We start from the raw sequence: 20788 nt of genomic DNA on the forward strand, positions 1-20788 counted from the left end.
TCCATTCACTCTGAGCTGACTAGCTGGCACCATATTTTATAGAGAACATTGTTACAATCAAGCTAGAATACCTCAGCTCCCCCTGACCCCCCACTACATCTCTCAAGCACTCTGTGGCAGGCCCCACCCACTATACTTTCTCTCTTGTAACAGGGGGAGACTGTCTAGCCCCTCTTTGGCCCACTTCTTTGTATGAGTGGGATCCTGAGCCTCTTACTCCCCCCCAACTTGTTGTACCCCACTGTCCTCTTGCCTGCATCCCTCTCTACTTGCTCATTTTCTCCTTCCTGACTTGAACATTCTCATCATCCTACTACAGTGTTGAAATATTTTCTACCTTAAAAAACCACCCTCCAGTTACCAACACCCCTCTCCACATTTCCCATTTCTCCATTACTCTTCTCAGCAAAACTCCATTTCCCCACCTTCCCTCTTATTGTGATAAAATTCCATCTTGCCCAAATCAATGCTCAATGATGTTTTTATCTTATTATTTGACCTCTTAGGGACATGTGACTGAGCCAACCCTTCTGCTTGATGCACTTACTTCATTCGAGTCCTGGGACCCTTCTTCTGGTTTTCTCCTTTCTTACTGACTGCCCTTTCTTGATTTCCTTTCCCGTCTTTTCCTCCTGCCATGTCCAACTTCTAAATATTGGAGTGCTGAGACTTCTGACCTTGAGCCCTTTCTCTTCTCCACTCTTCTCTATAGTTTCCTCACTCAACTTCATCTAGTCCACAGCTTTAAATAACATTCCTAAGTAGAAAAGAGAGCTGTCTCAGTGTTCATTGTCTTTATTTTTATTTCTTTATTATTATTTTAGGAGCTCTAGTGGCATAGTGCCTAAAGCATTGGACTGCTAACCAGAAGGCTGGCAGTTAAAACCCATCAGCCACTCCTCGGAAGGAAGACTGGGCGATCTATATCCGTGGTGATACCGCCTTGGAAACCCAAGGAGAGGTTGCTATGAGTTGGACCTGACTTGATGGCAGTGAGTTTGTTTTTGTTTGGTTTATTATTATAATACAAGTAACACATGACCAATTATAGAAAATACAAATAATCAAAAATAACAAGATAAAATCAGCCATAAACTCATTCCCCAGAAATAATCACTGTTAATATTTTGATGTATACACTTTTTCTATCATATATAGGTTTTCCTCACTATCTGAAAGTAGTGTTCCTATGAAAACTTTTATAAGCCAAAATGACTGAAAACAAAGACACAATTACCATTAATTTACACAGGAAAATATTTTTAGCATTACACAACCCAAAAATAACCTATCACGTCATACTAACTAACACATAAAACCTAAAATAACACTAACATATAGTATTCACAGACAGTTCATAGCTAAGGCTGCTAAGGTGGCCTGATGCTGAAATGCTGAGGGTAGCTCCCTGGGAAGGAGGTTGGCAAAGCCTCTGCTGCTGAGGTGCTTGCTGGTTCGTTAATGGCTCTGCTCTCTGCAAAACAGATCCTAGTTTCCCTTTTCACCCTTCTTTTTCTTGTAAAAGTGGAAATTCTCTTTGGATTTCTTTTGGTTAATGAAAACAGAGGCTAACATAGGTCCTTCATAAAAGCGAAGCTCTGGAAAACCGAGGTTGTCTGTAAACATTTGTGTGTGTGTGTGTGTGTGTGTATAATAGAACCATACAGCACAGATTACTTTGTAACTAGCTTTTTTCATGGAAGAAAGTTTTGTGAACGTCTTTCCACACCAATACACACATCTCCAGCATCTTTAATCACTTGTTGTTGTTGTTGTTGTTATGTGCCATTGAGTGGGCCCCGACTCATAGGACCCCTCCTTGGGTTTCTGAGGCGGTATCACTATAGAAATAGATTGCCCTATCTTCTTTCCAAGGAGTGGCTGGTAGGTTTGAAACACCAGCCTTCTGGTCAACAGTCAAGTGCCTTAGTCACTATGCTACCAGACTCAGTGTTGTATCTTGTGGATGTTTCCACAATTTATGTGCCTCATTCTTAATTCTTAGAGTTGTTTCCGAATTTTTCTGTTAAACAAAAGAGGTGGTGCTGTGAAGACTCTGCAGCTTAGTCTGTAGAGAGTCATGAATTAAATCCCAGGATGTGTTCCTGGGAGATTTGAATTGCTGAGTCAGAAAGGCACATGCATGTTGTGATATTTTACCAACAATTTGTTGAGGTCTTAGGGCTCCTCAGTCACATTCTTTGGCTGAGCGCCACTCCACGGGACATCGCTTGTCAGTGGGACTCATGTCAGGTCATCGTAAGTGCCAGCCCACTGACAGCGGCTGGTCCAGGCTCTCTAAGGGTGCGTGTGTGGCGTCTAGGGCCTGAACCTTGTGGCCTCTGCTGCACTAACGCACAGGGCGTGGAGGTCGTGTCCTGGTGGGCTTCGCAGGCGGAACCTGACGGCCTGCTTCAGCCCCGCAGTCTTTGTGTGCGCCAGACACCAGATGGACAGCAATTAGGGACATGATAGGCAGGTCAGATGGCAGGCTCTCCACGGACCTGCTGCTGCCGCGGCCGGCACAGACATTTTGGCGGGAAGAGAAAATTCTTAAAAACAAAACAGAACCATCCTCTTTCCCTGTGACAAGCCCTTTGCACACATGTCTTTTTGACTTTGTACTCAGGGGAGGGGTTGCCTCTCGGAACTGGATTCTTTCCTTTTGCAATAAAAGCCTTTTGCTCCCTAAGATCTGAGCCAACACAGGACGGGGCGTTTCCATCTGGCCTTCACAGAATGGAGACAACGCCGTTTGCTCGGGGGAGCTCCGGCAGGCCTCCGCGGGGCTATTGTTATGATGATTCTGTGAATGCAGAGCGTGTAAGTGAGGAATAGGATTTGTGCTCGGTCCAGTGCCTGCCTAAGAGGAGCGGCTGTGTGTGCACGTGCAGACAGAAAGGACCGCAGGGAGGAGGGCGGGACCGCAGATCCAACAGAGAATTCCCAATTTGCATCTCAGCTCAGTGTTCCCGGGCAGATAGAAGCCTGGCAGGTAGGAGGCTTGTGTTGCGGGGTGGGGTGGGGGCTGGGGAAGTGGTAGGAGATAGGCGGACAGAGTTACACTTCCATCTGTAGCCAAATGTCCCATGGTCTGTACCACCTGGGGTGGCCCTTTCTCCAGGATTGGCGGCACAACTGGCCACAGAAAACATAACTTATACCGCCTGAGGCTAGGTTACCTTGTAGACAAGGTGGTAAATGGCTCAGTTCCTTGGATTACAGGGAAAGGCTCTTCTGAGTGCAGTTCTAGAACCCCACTGTCTTGGGCGGAAGAGACCTGACAGAATGAAATGAAAGCCCCTCTTTACCCTGTAAACATTCCACTGCCTGGTCAAAGGGTCTGAGATGCCCTGTTCAGGCCTGAATGTGACTCCAGAGCCCCTGTTACACCTGCCCTGAGGATCCTGACCCTACTGAGCACACCTTATCTCATAAGCAGAGAGCAGGGCATGGCCCACTGTCTAAATGTACCCTGAGTGGGATGAGGGGTCAGGAAATGTCTGTAGTGAGTTTTTCAGAGAGAGAAAACAGGTGCACCAAGGTGAAGGTCCAGAGGAGGGTGACTCCTGTGGGGTTGGGACAAAGAGAAAAGACATTCCAGGGAATCCCAAAAGCCACTTCCAATATGTTTGCCCATGGCCAGCCTGACTGGATGGATCCCACTCTCCTCATCTAAACCAGCATTTCTAAGGAACTAGCTTGAGTAATATGCACAGATATGCTTCTGTGTTTGGGTAGTGTGCGCCATCGATCTTCTAAAAAGAGAATGAAATCTGTGTGGGCCCAGAGAGAAGGATGCCACGGAGACTTTGTTGGAGCTTTAGTAATTGCCTTCCTGGAAGCAGGGGTCTTTCAGGCACTGTATGGCCAAGGTGAGGAATTAGGAAACCTGGACTTAAATCCATATTTACTTCTCATTTGTGATATGACCTTGGACAAGCCCTTTAGTCTATCAGTCCTCAGTTTCTTTATTGGTAATCAGAAGAGATTAATACCCAGTTCACAGCGCTTGGTAAAGATGCAATAAACTGTAAAGACCAGGCTAGTCTGGTGACAAATGCTCTGATCTATCTTTATGTCTACCCTTGGGAAGCCCCATTTTTCTGGCTTCATTGTTTTCTGACATGAGGTTGTTTAAGGCTGGGCATCTGACATTGTTTCTATAAATCAGGAGCCAAAGCAAGGCTCTACCCTCAGGTTGACCAGTACTTCTCTGTGTTTTCACACAGTGTGACTAGAGCAAGCCCAAGTCAAAAGGGAAATTTGCCAAAGACATGCAGTGCTTGGATATGCTCTGATACCTTATTTAAAAGCCATCTTTTTTCTTCTGTGTAAGTTTAAATCAAAGCATAAGACAAATAAAGCTCTAAGAGATATTTTGACCCAGTGAAACCTGTGACCATGACTTGAAGAAGAAAATGTCCTTCTCTCTCTCTCTTTGAGTACTAGGAGGGATTTTATCCTCAGTGATTCTCCATAAGGATTACAAAAGAGAAGAAGAACTTCTAATCACATCCATGGAAGTAATTGAGTATATCCCACTTAGCTCTCATTGAGGAAGAGATTTTACATACATCTCTTTGTAGTTTGGTCCAGGGCAAGCAGAATAGATTGCATTTTCTTAACTTAAAACTCACTTCTAAACAGTTTAAGATTCCATTACATTTCTGTTTTTAAAAGTGAAAAAGGCTCTCAGAAAATTGCAAGGGAGTCAGAACAGGGGTTGGCACTGCCTGGACTGGATTCTGTAGGTGGGATGCCTGCTCCTGCCAGCTTGGGGACTGCTGGCATCCTGTGTGAAGGCCCTTGCAGCTAGTCTGTAGCCCAGCAGGAGAATGGAGCTGGTGCTTACCAGCTTAACAGCCTTGCAGACATGAGTGACAGAGAAGCCCCCATTTGCAAGGATGGGAGGGTATCAGGGACCCTATTCAAGCTTTTATATATTTGTTAAAAATTTTCTGTTCTTACAATAAAAAGTTAAAAAGAAAAATATTTCTATTCTAGGTTTGGCCAACTAGCTGTGTGCAATTGGACAAGTCACTCCATGTGTATTAATCGAGGGAGCTGGTAGAATAGGCTCTACAGTTCCATCTAGCTCCCAAGTTGTATGATTCTACTGTGGGAAACAAGAAACAGCAGGGCCCGTGGAATCTGGTTCACAGGAAAGTGGGCCAAATATATATTCTTAGAACAGTACATATCTAGAAATACATACAAGTGGAAGAAAATTATTGTCGAATGAGATTTCTTATCTGATCATACTCTCCTTTCTGACATACCGCATGATAATCATCAAATCTCTGATCTTTGATCAATTGGTGGCTTTAATACTCACTGTCATAACACACCTCTCTCTCTCTGTGGCTGTCTTCATGGGAACAGGACTCGTGCCACTTCCCACTCCTCAGACAAGGCCTCTTTGGGGGCGGAACTCAAATCTAGTCTTTTTGAATTTGAGATACTGGGCATCTGTTAATTGCATAGTTAGCAGGAAGAAGATGGTGGTGGAAGAAGAGGATAATAGCTATGTCTTTAACTGGGAATCATTGAAAGCGATGGGAAGAGTCTGATAACTTTTCACTCACTACCCCTTCACACTTGCTCACCTGCAAAGAATTCCTGGTGTAAAAAACTCCAGAGCACAGAGTTGATCATGCCATTTCTCTACTCAAAGACCATCAGGGCCTTTCTGCTGCCCACCTAATGAACTTACTTAGGGCCATTCATGATCTAACCCCAAACCTTCCTTCCTTTCTAGCTTGTTCTCTCATTCACTCCACCAAATAAGATTCTCTCATCTCCCCAGAGAAACCATTCATCTTCCCACCTCCATGCTTTTTCTGGGCTAGACACTCTTTCTAAACTGTCCTAACTCCTTCACTACCTCTTAAGCCTTCATCATCATTCAAGGTCCAGCTGGTTTTCTTTCCTTTTAATTTTATTGTGATATATATTATTTCATATATATGTGAAAAAGTTGCTACTTTAATATATTTTTTTTTTCAATTTTTCATTGTGATTTGGCTGAAGTTTACAGACTAAACTCAGTTTCCATTCAACAGTTCCTACACATTTTGTTTTGTGACATTGGTTGCAAACCCCACAATGTAACAGCAGTCTTTCCACTTACTCCCTGTGGTTACCATTTCCATTTGTTCTTTGCTATGCCTTCCTGCCTTCTGAGCTTCATCCCTGGGCAAATGCTGCCCTTTTGGTCTCATATGGTTGATTGTTCTAAGGAATGCATACATCCCTGGTGTTGTTGTTTACCTTATGGGTCTGTCTGTTGTTTGGTTGAAAGTTGAACCATGGGGGTGAGTGCTTCCATTGGTGGTGATTATAGAACCAAGTAATATGAAGCCTTTGACAACTTCATTCTTTTCTCCATCTATCGTGATGCTGCTTATTGGTCCAGTTGTGAGGATTTTTGTTTTCTTTATATTGAGTTTTAATCCGTACTGCAGACTGCAGTCTTCAATCTTCATCAGATATATCTACATCTTGGCTATTGTGAATAATGCTATAATGAATGAACACTGATGTACAAGTATCTGTATCTGAGTCTCTACTTTCAAGTCTCTAGGATATATACCCAGGAGTAGAATTGTCGGGCCATATGATAATTCTATGTTTAACTTTTTGAGTAACTGCCAAATTGTTTTCCATAGTGGATGCACCATTTTACATTCCTTCAAGCATGGGTGGCATAGTGCCTAAGGCATTTGACTGCTAACCAGAAGGCTGGTGGTTCAAACCCACCAGCCACTCCTTGGAAGGATGATTGGGCAAGCTACTTCCGTAGTGATACTGCCTCAGAAACCCAAGGAGGGGTCACAATGAGTTGTATCCCACTCCACAGCAGTGGCTTTGGTTTGGTTTGGTATGAGCAGTAGACAAGGGTTCCAGTTCCTCTACATTCTTACCAAAGGACCCAGCTAGTTTTGCTGCCCCTACATGAAGCCTTCCTGGATCTCCTGAGCCAAGAATTTTCTCTCCCTTACAGTCTTTTGTTTGTAACCATCTTTTGGAACTACTTGCTTTCTACTATTCTTATATAGCTATTTCTGCATGTCTTTGGTGATGTTTTTATGTACCTTAGAGCACTTAGCTCTTGCTATACACTTAGTAGGTACCCAAAAGTTTCTTGATTAACAAAAATGTATGCATTGGTGCTAATATGGCAGCACCACAGGACACCTGTAAGGCAGGTGAACTAAGATCTAAGAACAGTGACTTCTGACTACCTCAAAGCTCAAAAGCTTTATTTTTAGAACTGAATATGCTGGTAGCTTGCCAACCCTGTCTGCTTCCCAAGGAGAACCTATTTGTTTTACATTTTCTTTTCTTCTTTGAGCCCCACACACCTGCATCCCTCTTTAGATCAAATAATGGAAAAGTTGGAAATAAAAAGGGCACTTAAGGAAAAGAAGTACTACTTTTGAAAGATTATGTTGTGGTTACACTAATCTCACAAGAGAGGGAGTTTTATTTTGATCACTTTTTGCTTATTATTTACTTGAAAAATATTTTAAACCAGATTTAGGGCCTTCCTTGTGCATCTCAGACTTTAATATGAATACATATCACCACAAGATCTTAATTAAAATGTGAATCCTGATTCAGTGAGTCTGGACAACCTGTAATTTTACATTTCTAACAATCTCCCAGGTGATATCTATCCTCTGGTCCTGAGGACTATACTTTGAGAAGCAAAGATCTATACATAATCTTTTTTTTTTCTTTTATCTTCCTTGATATTTAAGGTGGGGGGCTTCTCTCTCTGTCTCTCTTTTATTGTGATTTGGGTGAAAGTTTACAGAGCAAATTTATTTTCTATACAATGATTCATGCATATTTTGTTTAATGACATTGATTGCAATCCCCCTAATGTAATAACTCTCTTCCTACTTCCTCCTTGTGTTTACCTTTTCCCCATGCCCTCCTTTCCTATGCATTCTTGCTCTCTGAGAGATCTCCCTGTGTAGATACTGCCTTTCTGATCTCCCAGGGTTGATTGTTCTAAGGAATGTACCTACCTAAATGTAAATGCTCATCTTATATGCCTGTCTATTGTTTGGCTGGAAGCCACAGGAGTGAGTTCAATTCCAGGCAATAGCCTAGGGGTTTTCACCCATCTCTATCAGACCAGTAAAACTGGTCTTTTTTTTTTTTTTTTATGATTTTGAGTTTTGTTCCACATTTTTTTCCCACTCTGTCCAGGATCTCCTATTCTGATTCTTTTCTGAGTGGTGACAGTGGTAGCTAGGTACAATCTAGTTCTGGTCTCACGATCATATAGGCTGAGGTTTGCATGGTCCACTAGTCCCCTGCATGAATTGTTTCCATGTGTATTTGGTTCTTCTTTGCTCCGGATGAGGAGAGACCAATTGTTGCATCTTACATGGGTATATTCCCTTTTGCCTAGACATATCTGATCATTCAGCCTGTCTACTTATATATATATATATCATATTATGTAAAATCTTAAGATTAAGTGTAGTAGCTAAGTTTCTCAAATCACCTTTCTCTCTGTGAATTCCCATAATATCCTGCTTGTGCTATTCTTTAGGCTTTTATAGCAGATTTAATATCCACTGCTGTTGATTGCAACTCATAGCAACCCTATAGAGTGGTAGAACTGCCCCCATAGGATTCCTAAGGCTGTAAACCTTTATGGACGCAGACTGCCATATCTTTCTCCCATGGAGTGGCTGGTGGATTAGAACCACTGAGCTTTTGGTTAGCAGCCAAGTGCTTAACCACTGAACCAACAGGGCTCCAACATTATTATAATTATGCTGTATGTTAGAATGTAATCTATCTCCTTGAAGACAGATGCCATCTTTTCCTTCTATCTCTATATTTTCTGATATATCTTTCAAATTGCTGGTACATAGGAGGTCTTATGTTTGATAAATGAATGAATGAATGAGTGAATTAATAGGCAGAGTAAACTTAGAAAATGACTATGAATTAACTGAGCCATGTGACTTTTTGCACACCAGAGGCTCCTAATCACACTTTGGAATGTACCTTAGGAAAGTCACAACATTTAGCATATGGCAATCACCATGTATAGGGTTTTTGCATTATGCACATCTGGGAGCTTCTTACTATAATCCATATGATTATTGAAGTTCTAGTTACAGAACTCATGGTATATCCAGACTCTTAGCCTTTCTTTCTTATTTCTCCTCCCTTGCTTCTTTTTGATCACTTTTTAGCGTTTGGTGCTATTCATTACATCTTCACTTAGCTGCTTTTGGGAGCTTTCTCTAACACAAATCTCTTCAGAGAATGAATTCTCTTCTTGTGAACTGTATATGATCCCTAACCCCACTGCTAACCAGAATACAAAACAACTCCTTACCCTGGCATTCTGGGCCCTTAACTGCCCTCCATTCTTTCTTTCCAGCCTCATCTTCTACCCTTTGCCACTACACATTCTGCTCTCATCAAGTAGACTTTTGTCTGTTTCTCAAGCACATTCTCATGCTTCTATGGCTGATCAATTTGCCTGAATCACCTTCTTTTCTTTCTAACTAGCAACCTCTTACTTCTGGCCCTACATTGAAAATCACACCCTCCCCATAGGATCCTTCTGCCTCTTCACTTCTCTTCTGTGTCTTTATTCTTCATATTGTGTGATCAACACATGTCTACCTCTCTGTCCCACCTGCCTCCTGCTTTTTGTCTTCTGCACTCCATGGGCACACAACATGTGTAGGTTGAAGAAATGAAGTAACAGGGAAATACTTTAGCAGATCACTCTTCTTACAACCCTTCTTCCTTTCTCCTGGCAATCTAGAAGGGAGTTCATATTGATCCAGCACCGACTATATGCTGACTATATAGGTAATTTCATAAGCTCTTGTGGCATACTGGTTAAAGCATTCAGCTGCTAACCAAAAGGTTGGAAATTCAAACCCACCAACTTCTCTGCAGAAGGCAGATGAGACAGTCTGGTTCTGTAAAGATTTATAGCCTTGGAAACCCTATGGGGCAGTTCTGTGCTGTCCTAAAGAGTCAATATGAGTCAGAATTGACTCCCTATCAGTGGGTTTCATTTGGTGTTTGGTAACTTCTCTAGGTGGTGTTATCGTCATTTTATACATGAAGACACTGAGAGTCAGGAATGTTAATTCACTTTTCCCAGAGCTTTCTGAAGTTTTTGTCTGAAGGTTTGGCGCTCAAAATCCAGCCATATACTAAACATCAGGACTTCCACATTAAGTTGCATTAAGCATGTATTAATTGTATGTTGTTGTTGTTGTTATGTGTCATTGAGTCGGACCCAACTCATAGCGACCCCTCCTTGGGGTTCCGAGATGGTATCACTACGGAAGTAGATTGCCCAAGCTTTCTTCCCAGGAGTGGCTGGTGGGTTTGAACCACCAGACTTCTGGTTAGCAGTCAAGTGCCTTAGGCACCATGCTACCAGAGCTCCCCCATGCTAACTGCATGTGCCTTCTTAATAAGGCTGATTTGTTGGGCAGGGAGGCTGAGAAAGGCATCTGAGTCACTCATTCCTGAAACAAGATCTCAAATGTTTGATGACATTTCCACCCTTTCCTGTCCTGAAATGTGCATGACTCAAATGGAGGGCACTGTAAGTAGGGAGCCAGTGGACTTGATAGATAGGTATGACACTGAGGGTGGGGCAACATTTCTAAACCACAAATAGCTAAATTATTTCCCCTCTTAGGAGGAGTTAGTATTGGTCATGCTCAGGTAGCCATCATTAGAAAACATTTTCAGGAATTTTTTCTGTTTTCTATTAAATAAAAAGTGATTCCATGTTTGCTTGTCTAATTCTATAAATATCCTGCAGCTGGGAGCAGGGGTAATGGAAAATCTGGAACCAAAGCAGGGCCCTACCATTGATTATCTGTGTAATCTTGGGCAGGTTATTCAACATCTGTGAGCCTCTGCTTCTGCTGCAAGGACTATAAGAGCATGTATCTGTGAAAACATGTGCTGGTCCTGTTTTAACCACTCATAGATGTGTTCCGAATCTGAAGTCTGCCAGAGTCTTACCTAATATTTCTTTCTCATTGCAATCCTGCTCAGGCATGAAAGTGCTTATGCTTATGCAATTTAGAAACAGTTTGGATATAAATCACAAGTAAATATTGAATGATGTATCTGAATATTTAAATAAGGGTGCCCTTTAGGATTCTATTTCCTCTCTAGAAAAACGTGGGCAACATGAAATGGAGTGAATGTGAAATAAAAATAACAAAATCTCACTCACTTATTCATTGAGGCTTTAAGGTCAATTGGACCACTAGCATCTGAATTACCTTTCGTTGTTGTTGTTTTAATGCCCCTCCCTAGCCTATGAGAATCTCTGGGGAAGGGACACAGAAACCAGCATTTGTGCTAGTGCATCAGGTGATATAGGATTATTAAGACTTTAGGCTGACTTAACTACTTTTCTTAATCCTGTAAAATTCACTAACAAAAGGTGTTGTCCTGTAGAGCCAGTTTCCCTCCTCTGATCACAGCTCTTCCACTAGGATCTCTTCAGGAGATCCTAGACCCGTGTTGGTGCTTGTTATACCTGTTGCTGGTTTCTGCAAACAAATCTCTCAGGCCCAAAGTGGTTAATGGACATGTGTTTTGAAAGAAATTCCATGGAGATGTTAGAATTAAACTCTAATCACTGATGGTGCTTATAGCACTGGAGTTTTAAATCATAGCAATGAGCAAACCAGAAGATGTGATAATTCTGGTATCAATATCTGGCATTGATTTTTTTTTTCTCTCTCTTTTAAATTTGAGGCAAAATTCACATAACATAACATTAACCATTTTGAAGTGTAGAAATCAGTGCATGTAGTACATTTATGATGTTGGGCAATCGCTACCTCTATTCCACAACAATTTCATCACTCCAAAAGAAAATTCTGTGCCCATTAAGTCCCTAGTCCTCCTTCACTTGGCTCCTGGTAACCACCACTCCGCTTTCTAATTCCGTGGACTTAACTCTTCTGATTTTTTCACATAAATATCTTCTCCCTGTGTATATCCATGTCTATTCTCCTCTTCTTATAGCTCAGAAATGGGTTTTGGACCCACTCTACTCTGGTCAAAAAACCAAACTCACTGCCATGGAGTCGGATCTGACTCATAGCGACCCCTTCTTGGGTTTCTGAGGCAGTATCACTACAGAAGTAGATTGCCCAATCTTCCTTCTGAGGAGTGGCTGGTGGGTTTGAACCACCAGCTGTCTGGTTAGCAGTCAAATGCCTTAGGCACTATGCCACCAGAGCTCCTACTTCTACTCTGGTATGACCTCATTAATATACAGGGTCATATTTACAGATTGACTTCAAGTCAATTCTGACTCGTAGTGAACCCCATAAGCTTTTCAAGGCTATAAATATTTATGGAATCAGACTGCCTCATCTGTCTTCCATGAAGCAGCTGGTGGGTTTGAACTGCCAACCTTTTGGTTAGCAGCCATATGTCTTAACACAGTGCCACCAGAGCTCTAGCATTTACAGATACAGGGGCTAGGATTTCAACACATATTTTTTGGGAACACAATTCAATCCATAGCAGTGAGTACCTGCTTTGAGTATCTGCTTATTTTCTGAGAGTCCACTTGAGTTTTGGGATGTTCACATCTCAAGACTTCTAATTATGCTCTTTGAGTTGCAACACTCATACTTTGTGCTTTTAATTCATAATAGGTAAGTGAATACCTCTGTTTTTTGTAAGTTTCTTGATTATAAAAACCAAACCAAACCCGCTGCTGTCAAGTTGCTTCAGACTCATAACGACTCTTTCTTGGGTTTCCAAGGCAATATCTCTAAGGAAGTAGATTGCTCAGTCTTCCTTCTGAGGAGCGGCTGGTGGGTTTGAACCATCAGCCTTCTGGTCAGCAGTCAAATGCCTTAGGCACTACACCACCAGAGCTCCTAGTTTCTTGATTGTGTCAACTGAATTATTTCTTAGACATTAGAGGGGACAGGGACATAGGAGGGGGATATTTATGTATGATCCCTTTTCCTCAGCAACAGGCTGTCCGGAAAATGCGACATTAGATTTCTAATAATTTTCTAAACACAAATTTTATACAGGCATTGCTTAATATTGTTAACTTTCTTTATAATGACAGTCCCTTTAGAGGCTAACCCAGTTTGAAAAGACTTATCAAAAATATTTGTATAGTTTTAGAAATGATTTTAAAGAAATAAGTAAAAGATGTGCATATATATATATATATATACTTTTTTTTTTTTTCCAAACAATTCAAAGGAATGTGTCACAAAGTGTAAGTTTCTCCCCCTTCCTGATCTTAGGCCCCTAGTGCCCCATTTAGGAGGCAATGATCATTGCTAGTTTTTTTTTTTTTTTTTAATAAATATATAATTTTATTTATTTTGTTGTTGAGAATACACACAGCAAAACACATCTATTCAACAGTTTATACATATACTATTTAGTGACATTGATTAATTCTTGGAGTTGTATAATCATTTTCACCCTCCTTTTTTGAGTTGAGGACTCTGGTGGCGCAGTGCCTATGGCATTTGACTACTAACTAGAGAGTTGGTGGCGCAAACCTGCCAGCCACTCTGTGGAAGGAAGATGAGGCAATGGACTTCCAGAAAGATTTATTGCCTTGGAAACTCAATGGGGGTCGCTATGATTCGGAATTGACTTGATGGCAGTGTTTTTTTTTCCCTGAGTTACTCTTCCCTGATTTGCATAAATTCATTGCCCCCCTAAGGTTCCTATCTAATCTTTGGAGTTGCTGTTATCAATTTGATCCCATTTAGATAGTTCTTTAAAGAGTATAATGCTTAAGGCAGAGATTTTTCACTAGTTAAGCAAAACAATTGTTTGGTTTTAAGAAGACCTCAGGGGATATTTTTGATTTAAGGTTTAAAGATTATCTCAGGGCAATAGTTTCAGGGGTTCATCCAACCTCCATGGCTTCAGGAAGTCTGCAGTCCATGAGGACTTGAAATTTTGTTCTGCATTTTCCCTCTTTTGATCAGGATTCTTCTATGGATTCTTTGATCAAAATGTACAGTAATGGTAGCTGAGCACCATATAGTTCTAGTCTCATGGCAAAGGAGGCAGTTGTGCATGGAGGCCACACATTCCATATCCTCCTCCTATTTCTGACTCTCTTTCTTCCTCTGTTGTTCCAGACAAATAGAGAACAATTGTGCCTTGGATGACTGCTTGCAAACTTTTAAGACCTCAGGCACTACACATTGCACTAGGAGGTAGGACAGAGGCACTAAACATGTTAGACCAATTAACTGGGATGTCCCATGAAGCCATGGCTCTAAATCTCCAAACCAAGAAACCAAATCCTGTGAGGTTTTTGGCTGTGCATAATCAGTCTTAGCAGCTATTCTTTATTTGTTGTTGCTTTTGTAAATACATCTATCACATAACTTTTTCCAATTCAATTTTTTACAGATGTACAACTTCTTGACAATAATTACAATAATTGGCCATGCAGCCCTATCCTTAATCAACACAATGTTTTCATCACGGTTAACCTGCCTTTCCTCCTCCTTGTTGTTGCTGGTAAACATTGATAAACTTTATTCTTTATACATTTGTCTTTTGTTAGCTAAGGCATTTGACTGCTAGCTAGAAGGCTGGCAGTTCAAACTCATCAGCTACTCCCTGGAAGGGAGATTGGGCAATCTATTTCTGTAGAGATGCTGCCTCAGAAACCCAAGGAGGGGTTGCTATGAGTCAGAAATGATTCAATGGCAGTGAGGTTTTTTTGAAAAAAAGAAAAAGAAAAATATATATGCACATATATGTATGAGAAAACAAAACAAAACCAATCTCACTGCTGTCAAGTCAAATCTGACTCACAGAGACCCCTCCTTGGGTTTCTGAGGCTGTATATATATATAATTATATATGGAAATTTTTCTTTTCTTGTCTTTTTATGTAAGTGAGGTCATGCAGTATTTGTCCTTTTGTGATTGACTTATTTCACTCAATATAATGTCTTGCAGCCCCATCCATATTGTAGCATGTATCAAGACTTCATTTTTCCTACTGGCTGAGTAATATTCTATTGTATGTGTGTACTATATTTTTTTTATTCATCTGATTATGGGCATTTAGGTTGTTTCTGCCTTTTGCCTATTGTGAATAGTGCTGCAATGAACACTGATGTATCTCTGAGTATCTGCTTTCAAGTGTTCTGCATATATACACTTAGGTATGGAATTGCTGGGTTGTATGGTAGTTCCATTTTTAGTGTTTTAATGAACTGCTATACTCTTTTCCACCAAGGTTGTACCATTTTGTATTTCCTTCAGCAGTGAGTAAGAGTTCTAGTTTCCTTGTATGCTTGTCATCATTTATTTCTTCTTCTTTTTTTTTTTTTTTTTCAACTCTTAGCCATCCTAGTGGTACTGAAATGGTATCTCATTGCGGTTTTGATTTGCATCTCTCTGATGGCTGGTGATGTTGAGCATCTTTTCATGTGTTTTGGTGGCCATTTGACTATGCTCTTTGGTGAAATAGATCATTTCCAGGTTTTGTTTTAACCTTGCAGAAAGACTGTCTCTATGTACAATCACATATGAATATGATATACTACCTCTTTTAATGTGAATAACCCATCATTGTGCAATTATGACTAATAGTGGCCCTATAGGATGGAGTGGAACTGCCCCATTGGATTTCCAAGGCTGTAAATCGTTATGGAAACAAACTGCCATATACTTCTCCTTCCAGAGTAGTTGGTGAGTTTCTACCACCAACCTTTTGATTAGCAGCCGAGAACTTAACCACTGTGCCAAGAGGGTTCCTTTTCTACAAATAGTGTGTGTTATATATACTTCCTATTAAAAAAATAAATTATAAGACTAATACAGAACAGTAAACAATAGAGTAAGTAAAAATCCCCCAAAGTAGTAGATAATAGTGATGGTTGCATAATATGATGAACATAATTTTGAAAAAGATATTAAAAATCTCCCATAAATGATAGTGGCCAGGGATGGAGCTAGGTCAAGAGTGCAGACACACAAACAGTATTTTTTGATACCAGATAGGGAGGTCACACTTAATGGCCTGATTTCTATGCAGCTTTGTCAAGATATTTGTCCTGTTAAAATAGATGCATTACAAAAGCTCTATCAAAGCAGCATGCTCTGTCTCGGATTAGAAAGTAATATGAATTCTGTTCTCTGCAAAGCCTTGGGAGGCGGTGCAATTATTCCAATGATGTCATCTCCCAAATGTCTTTGGAACTTCTCCTTTGTACTTACCCTTCAGAATCTGCTGGTCAGTTTTTTTTTTCTTACACTTTTTAATAGTGGGAAAATGAGTCATCAAATGACAGTAAACTTGTTTTTTGGGGAAGAACTGAAATAATTTAGGTGATAAATATAAATATAATCAGTTTGAATCAAAGACAAAAGATGGAAAACTACTGGTGAACTTGTGCATCTGGGGATGGTCTTTGCAACTACAAAGGAGAAACAACAAAATAATTTTGCACAGTGGCTAGAAGAAGGCTATAGTGTATGATTTAAAATAATTTAAAATAAAAGTGTGGCAGGGTTGTATCCTTTCACCTTATTTATACAATCTATATCCTGAACAAAAAATCTGAGACTGTATGAAGAAGAACATGGCACACATAAAAAGAGGTAGTATATCATATTCATATGCGATTGTACTTGGAGATAATCTTTCTGGAAGGTTATTTTAACAACCTGCAATGTGCAGAGGACACAACCTTGCTTGCTGAAAGTGAAGAGACTTGAAGCACTTACTGATGAAGATCAAAGACTACTTGAATCTTCTGTAGCCACTTCTCAGTGACTCTCTGTGTGACCTACCTACCTCTGCTGTTTGTTGGAGCATTTGACATTGTTCAGCAAAAAAAAAAAAAAAAAAAAAAATGGTTATGGAGAAACCTAGTCTGCTGCTTTTAGGGTGGAAGTTTGTGAAGCAATATTATACATTGCTGAATAAAGCTCCAGAATATTTACACAGATCTTATGGCAGGAATTTCTCGTACATTCATGGCGAAGTAGATGCTAGTGGAATGCCCCAGGAAGCTGTTTATGGCCACAATGATATACCACAAAGTATTATCTCTGAACGTCAATGGATGTCATACTAAAATTTGTCATGTGGCTGCTTATGCAAACTTGAGTAGTGGAGTAATTGTCCAGGTCATGGGTTTGCTGTCTAGCAGTGGACATCTGGAGAGAGGTTCATGCAAAGCTTTGTTATGGTTCCTGAAGGTTCTGTTCCAAATATGTTTCATTTTGAAGGTGAAGTATTTGGTGGTTCTGAACCAGAACTTGATGAAGAATCCGAAGATGAAGTAGAAGGGAAACAAGAGGAAAGGCAACCATCTCCTTAATCTGTGCAAGAAAATGCCAGTAGTGGTTACTATGCAGCTCACCCTGTGACTAATGGCATAGAAGAACCTTTGGAAGAATCCTCTCATAAGTCTGAACATGAGCCAGAATCTGAAACAAAGACTGAAGAACTGAAACATCAAGTAGAGGAGAAAAACAAAAGAATTGGAGGAGAAATAGACTTCTCCTCCTCCTTCAGAACCTGTTCTCTGCCACAAGAACCACCAAAGTCTCCTGGGCTTTGTACCAGTAAAAACCTGGCTCCTAGTGGTACTGTTTCTTTCTCTGGAATTCTACCCCATGTTAAAGCACCAGTCTCACAGCCAAGAGTTGAAGCTAAACCAGAAGTTCAGTCTCAGCCATCGTGGTAGGTAAACAATGACCTAAGAACAACCTGGCTTTCCTCCTAGAAGACCAACACCTGACAGAAGAGATATTGAACAGAATGAATCTGACAAAGTAGATTAATTTGCTATCCAGACAGTCATCAACTATTTGTTGGTAACTTGCCACATGATATTGATGAAAATGAACTAAAATAATTTTTTTCTTTTTTTTAGGGAATAAAGTTTATTTATTTTTTAAAAATTTTTAATTGTGATTTGGGTGAAAGTTTACACAGCAAATTCATTTTCTGTACAGCAGTTCATACACGTTTTGTTTCATGACATTGACTGCAATCCCCACAATGTAACAGCTCTCTTCCCACTTCCTCCTTGCAGTAACCTCTTTCCTGTGTCCTTCTTTTCTGTGCATTCCTGCCTCCTGAGCTATCTCCCTGTGCAGATACTGCCCTTCTATTCTCCCATGAGAACCTCTGGTGGTGTAGTGGGTAAGGCATTTGGCTGCTAACCAGAAGGTCAGCACTTCAAATCCACGAGCTGCTCTGCAGAAGGAAGATGAGGCAATCTACTTCCTTAAAGATTTACAGCCTTGGAAACCCAGTGGGGGTCGCTATGAATCAGAATTAACTAGATGGCAATGTTTTTTTTTTTTTTTGTTGTTGTTCCATGAATGATGGTTCTAGGGAGTGTATCTACCCAGTGTAAATGTTCACCCTATATGCCTGTCTATTATTTGACTGTAAGCTACAGGAGTGAGTTCAGTTCCAGGCCTGAAGGGTAACTAGCTAGGGACCATAGTCTCAGGGGTTTCACCAGGCTCTATCAGACCAGTAAGCCTGGTCTTTTCCTTTCTTTCTTTCTTTTTTTTTAATTTTTGATTTTGAGTTTTTGAATTAAAAGAATTCTCCAATTCTACATGAGTTTTGGAAACGTTGTGGAACTTTGCATCACTACCAAGGGTTTTTGAGGAAAGCTTCCAAATTTTGGTTTTGTAGTTTTGATGACTCTGAACCTGTTCAGAGAATCTGAATTGCAAAACCAAATATGTTTCAAGGGGAAGTATGCTTAAATGTGGAAAAGAACAAGAGCTGCAAGAGAGTGAGAAACCACAGGTAGTGGTAATGATCACAGTGATATTAGGCGTAGTAATCAAGGTCCTGGTGGTCCAAGTGGAATAGTGGGTGGTGGAATGGTGGGTAAATGTGATGGAAGATGACTTCCTCCAAGAGGTGGCATGACACAGAAACTTGGCTCTGGAAAAGGAACCAGAGAAATGGAAGGCAGCATTGCTGAGCTCCACTGTTGGCAAAATCTTGGCAGTGGTACATTATTCATCATGTTTGCATGCTCATTAGTTATTATTGCTATTATTATTATTATTATTTTGGCTTTGGGATGTGACACAGACTTTCTGATTATGTCCTTGATGTGAAAACATTTTTTGGTTGACTTTATTGCTCTAGTTTCACAAACGGATTCACATCGTTAAATTATAAATCTAGACGTGGAGAACTACGGTCTGAGAAATGACCTTTCTTAAACTATCTAGAACAAAATGAACTTAAAGGGACATTCCCAACTGAATTCAGGTCCTTTGAGTCAGAAAAAATCTTCTGCTGCATATTTTGTTTAAATGTTACTGTTTCTGCCTAACACAAATAGTGAAATTTGTGCAATTAGAGAATACTGCCTTTTTTAATTTCCTACCCCAGCAAAATACAAAGCAACAGACACTTGTTATGCACTAATTAAAATGCATTAATGGGTCCTCTGAACTCATTAATATTAACATCTACAACAGGAGGCAACAAGAAGGGAAAAAAAAAACCCCAAAAACTTCCATCTTCTTTTCCAGCAGAGAATAGTTTGTGAAATGATAAGAGCATTTTATCTGCTTGCTGTGACCAGCGTGTGTATACATAACCCTTAACAAGACTACAAATATATTCCAGAAGGGAATGATTTCATTATGAACTAAATAACACAATTCAGATCTTCAAAACTGTGGTCTTTGAATGTTAGACCAGGTTTAGTAGCTCCATAGCTAAGACGTTTCTACCTGCCCCTCTTCAATACAGGAACGGCTGGCTACTCCATATACTCCTTTTCCTTTCTTTAAGCTGTGTCCAGTGAACATTGCTCTTACTCTATTTTTGTACTCTGGTAATGTAATAAGTATGATGGTACCTTGTATAAATATGTCATTCCAGTCTTGCTGGTAATTTTGTGCAATGTAGTGTGTGAGTTGCGGTGCTACAAAGCCAAACAGCTGCAAAATGTTGAAGAATGATTGAAGTGTATAAAAATTGAAGTATCTTTAAAATCAGTAAAAATGACTAGCATATTTCTACCTTAGTCTTTAGTTAACAACATTGTGTTCTCAGAGGGAGGGAGTCTTACATGTTTAGGAGGGAGCGGGAAGTAGAAAGTCAATTCTTTGAGTAAGTGTCTAGTTGACTTTCTCTTAGCAAGAATTTAAATGTACAAGTGCATCACTGGAGAGGTGCTTTGAAAAATCAATCAACTTGATGGACATTTCTAGTGACATTTTAAAAGCAGTCAGATTCCATAAATGGCAAGTAAACCTGAAGAGAGAGTACTGCAATTTTTGGAGAAAAGAACAGCAGCTCTTAAGTGCTTGAATTTTAAACTTGGGGGGCATGGAACTGTCATTCATTTTGCACAATTCTTGATCTATGTCAGCACTCAAATGGCTCTGAACTTAGGTCTAGGGTGACATCTTTTACTTTTACATGAATCTTTAAACAGGTATGTGAGCAAAGTTTGTAGCTGCTGGATTATGGTCTGTCTTCGTAGCAAGCTCCAGTAAAGTGCAAGTATGGTCAAGGATATCCAATTTTATCCTTGGACCATTCAGTACATACTGGTTTCTGATGTTTCAGGTTAGGAGTTGAATAAATAAATGTGGCCACTTAAAGCCGTTTATTAGCATGGAAGACTTCTCCATTATATATTAGTTAAAAACAAACCAAAAATGCATATTCGCTATGCATTATGTAACTACTGTCTAGTAAACTAGCAAAGGATGCACATATTTTATTTTTC

General features: G+C 40.2%; 1 pseudogene; it reads left to right on the plus strand.

The window, feature by feature from the left end:
- The first annotated feature begins 16909 nt into the window (after nucleotides 1–16909).
- LOC103204546 lies at nucleotides 16910–19154 on the plus strand (annotated as a pseudogene).
- The last annotated feature ends 1634 nt before the right edge of the window (nucleotides 19155–20788 follow it).

The sequence above is a fragment of the Orycteropus afer genome, unplaced genomic scaffold (genome assembly GCF_000298275.1).
Source record: "Orycteropus afer afer isolate SDZICR_OR568_19922 unplaced genomic scaffold, OryAfe1.0 scaffold00252, whole genome shotgun sequence".
Taxonomy (NCBI): Eukaryota; Metazoa; Chordata; class Mammalia; order Tubulidentata; family Orycteropodidae; genus Orycteropus; species Orycteropus afer.